Source organism: Narcine bancroftii, chromosome 4 (genome assembly GCF_036971445.1).
Source record: "Narcine bancroftii isolate sNarBan1 chromosome 4, sNarBan1.hap1, whole genome shotgun sequence".
Taxonomy (NCBI): Eukaryota; Metazoa; Chordata; class Chondrichthyes; order Torpediniformes; family Narcinidae; genus Narcine; species Narcine bancroftii.
Window position 1 is genome coordinate 303,833,435 of NC_091472.1, and position 4,450 is coordinate 303,837,884.

Sequence of the window (4,450 nt, forward strand, 5' to 3'; positions counted from 1 at the left end):
AGAACATAAAATTAGTTTATTTGCTAATGATTTATACTTAACAAGACCAGAAATATCTTTAAATAAGTTAAATGAGAGATTAAAAGAGTATGGGTTAGTATCAGGTTATAAAGTGAATGTTTATAAAAGTGAAGTAATGCCTTTGGTGGAGATGGCTTACTCTCAACGTAAAAGATTGACAAAATGAAGGAATTAAATACTTAGGAATTAAAATTAGTAGAAATAAGTAATTTGTTTAAACTAAACTATTTGCCCGCTCCAGCTGCCCCACAGTGTGGGGGCTGATTTCAGGAGTGAGGAGAGAGTGGGGCAACGGGATCAGTGTGGGGATATCTCACGCGGGCCGTCCCAGTGTGGGAACTGATTTCGGGAGTGGGGAGAGAGCGGAGCAGCGGGATCAGTGTGGGGACGTCCCCGCGCTGATAGCCCGCGCTGGCTATCCTAGCTGACAGCCAGTCACCCCAAATCTGACAGCCCAAAGGACAGGAGGCAGAGTGTGCTCAGATGCGCATCCCAGTGCAGCTGTCCCTTTAGGTAGCCAGCACTGTGGAGAATGCACCTGAAGAAGCCTAAAGACACTTACACACCGAGAAAACCATTTGGAGGGACTTTGTGTCCAGATGTATACAAGCTTGTATCATTGTTCAGTTGAAAGATGTAAACAGCCATAAAAGAGTTCTGATTGTTCCAAGAAATAATGAAGACAATGCAGATTTGCTCAGACAGGCACCTGTGTAAACAAACGGCCATTTGCTTCATGACCTGTATAGACAGGTTGGAGACCTTTTGCTTGTTGTCTCATTTTTTTGAAGTAATGAAACTTTAAAAAGAACCAGAAGTAATATTACATCATGTGATTATGATACTTCAAAGAAATCACCTTTAATAATGAACCAGATTCAGAGATGCCTTAACCTTGTGAGAAAGGACTGTTGTATTCCGTTCTCCTTATCAAGGGGAGGAACACAGAATCAAATGGCTTTGGAAGTAAATGGCCACTTCAACTCTCTCTCTCTCTGCGTCAAGAGACAGCAGGGTTTCTGGAGCCATTTCATATGGTCACTTCTGACTGAAAGAAAGCAAGATAATTTTTGTATATGGATCATAACCATTTTTAATGGTTTCTTTGTAAAATCCTTGCCTGGGTTTGTGAAATAGTGAAAAATCACAAGTTTTATAAAGAAATAGTTCTCCACAAATAACTATGAGAATTTGTGCGTTTTGAGAACTTTTGAACAGTTTAAACATGAAGTTTGAACACAAAAGATCTCCAAAACTGAACTTTAAATTTGAATAATCTCTACACATACAAAGTTTAGAGTTAAGCAAGAAATGTTATATTAATAAAAATTGTTTTGAAGATACCATTGTCTTGGTGAATTTCTATATCATAACAAAATAAAACAGTACAAAAGTAAAGATTAACAGAGAGACAAGTTGGTACAAAGGCAGCCTAATTTTACTTTATTGGGGTCCATTCAGGAATCTGATAATGGCAGAAAGAACCGTGGTGTCACGCTCATGACTGGGTTGAGTGGGGGGGGGGGGGGGGGGGTGGGGGGAAGAAAAGAGGTGTAAAGAGAATATGCCCAGAGTGACAAATCTTTTAATATGTTAACTGCTTTTCCAGGACAACAGAAATTAAAGATGAAGTTGATGGAGGATATGCGAGATGGCTTGAGCCACATTCACAACCCTCTGCAGATTCTTGTGCTTTTCAGGTGGAGCAGTTCCTCTACTCCACAGTGATGCAGCCTGATGGAATTATTTCAGTTTTGCATTTGTAGAAGTTTGTCGAGGGCTCCAATCAAAATATCTATCTAAATGCATTTTAAGGTTGTAATTGTATCTGCCTCTACCATCTACTCTGGGAGGTCTTTCCATAATTACCATCCTCTATGTGAAAATCTTACTGCTCAGATCTTTAATTTCTCCCCTCTCACATTAAATCTGTGATCTTTAGTTTCAGACTCCCCTATCCTGGAGAAAAAAAAACATCCTATCTATGCACTTGTATACAACATCCCTCAGCCTCCTACATTCCAGCAACAATAAACTCCATATATCCAATCTCTCCTTAGAACTCTCTCCTTCATTCTTCCCTTGGCCATCAGAACTGTACATAAAATACTCCAAGTGCAGTCCAAACTCAATTCCTTAGCCCAAGAAAGTAAGCATGCTCAATAAAAAGATGGTGGGGGGAGGGGGGAAATGAGTTTTAGCATCAAATGAGCTGAGGGGGCTTTGGAAAAACAGCATCTTAGTGAAAATTGGTCCAAAATTCATGAGACAAATATAACATGTTTTACAACGATATTCCTTAATTTCAGACAAGTGCAAGGAGAGGGCTGGAGTTAATGTCTCAGAGAGTGTTTGTGGAAGATGACAAATTAATTACGTAGTTTAATTACCAAAAAATCTGCTCATCCAGTGCTGCCGTACAGATAATCTGTCAATTGCAAGATCGAGCAATGCTGGTGACAGGAAAGAAAGAGGAGATCATATAAAACTGGCTCATTATATCATATGTTTAAAATAGAGAGTATAGTACCAAAGAATGTTAGGTAAATGGCAGATAGGGGAATTTCATCCAATATATTTGCAGCTAGTGATTGGAAAAAAACATTTACACCTATTCTTCAATTTGAAAATAGATGGGTTGTCTGGAATAAATTATTATATGTAATTCTGTAAATTGAAAAGTCTGTCCAAAATGCATTATGGGAATTTTAGGACATATTTTTTCCTATACACAAAGAGTAGCACATCACATGATACTGTAAAAAAAGCTTCGTTAAGCAAAGAGTCAAAAGAGTTGCAGCGAAAGTTCATAAATTGAGCAATTGTAAGTTGAGAAACATCTAAAATGCATCTACGAAAGTGAGAGATAATGGATCAATTCTTAAGATCAGACTTCTCCATTTCACATATATACTCCTTCATTTTTATTCCTTCCTTCATGTTCTCAAGGAATCTGTGGCTTAAAAGGGTGGCAAATCCAGTCTAACAATAACTTTCCAAAGGGGTCTGACAGCAAAGCAATGCTCAAAGGGTAGAATGGGATTGACTCTTTCAGAAAGCTAACAGAGAAAATGAATCATATTCCTTCCACATTGAACAATTCTGAGATCTTATAATCATGCAATCATTTTCATCTTTTATTTACTGCAAAATTCAAATTTACAGAACTACATTTGCTTAATGTCATAGATATACCCATCTCTACAGCTTCCTCTGTTAGCTCATTCTGCATATACACCTTCGGTACGAAAATGCTGCCATTCAGGTTCCTTTGATTCTATCCCCCCCCCCACCCTTCTAGTTAACCCTATTCCCTTGAGTTTTAGCCTCCCCTATCCTAGGAAAAAAAAGACTATGGATATTCACCTTATCTAATCCCTCAGCCTCATATTTCGGAGGCAAAAAGTCCTAGTCTGCCTTTTCCAACTCAAGTCCTTTGATCCCTGTAATATGATTAGAATTTTTTGCAGCCTTTCCTGCTTAATGACATCCTTCCTATGGCAGGGTGACACAATACTTCAAATATAGCTGTACCAATGTCTTGTACAGCTGCCCTGACTGATGAAGGCAAGTTTACTAAATACCTTCTTCATCACCTGTTTACCTGCATCACCACTCTCAAGAAATTATGGATCTGCACCTCCAGGTTTCTCTGTTCTACACTGGCCTGGCAAGGCAAAAACTTTATTTAAAAGAAAATGACACTGGGGATACATTCTTTAACATTATATCAGTCTTCCATGTATAAAAGTACCATGGCAAATAGCAACAAAAAAGTCAAAAACACCAAAGAGATACATTTTCAGTTTTGCCTATTTTGAGCACAGGAAATTGTGCATTTCTTATATTCATGTCTTTTCATTACAACTTGTTAGTATGGGTTAGCAAATACCATATTTGATGGCATAAAAGACCCTCATCCCATTTTACCAGCAACCCAAAGGCGATGTTGGCAAATGAGTTCCTCTTGCACTGCTGGCGGGGGCCGCCATGGTTGGCCTTCTCAAGTGAGTGCTGGCAGCAGCTCCAGAAAGCACGGGCTACCCGAGGGAAGGTGGCCTGCGAAAATGCATGCCCACTTCCTGGACAGACACAGCACCTTCCCGGGCTTCTTGAAGCTGGGCAAGTAGCCGACGACCTGCTCAGCTGCCATGCCAAATGGACAGCGGGGGATCCCTCCCTGACACCAGGGCCAGGCGGCAATACGGGGATGACAGCGGGGGAATCCCTCCCTCCCCAATACTGTGGCTTGGCAGCACTAACGGGCAGACAGCAGGGGATCCCTCCCTCCTTGATACTGAGCCACGATGATCACTGTTGGTATTACTCACCATTATCACCTTTATTTCAACTTCACATACAAGACCCGGGGGATATTTTTGAGCCAATTTTTGGGATTAAAGTTTAGATTGTTTATTCCACACTGCTC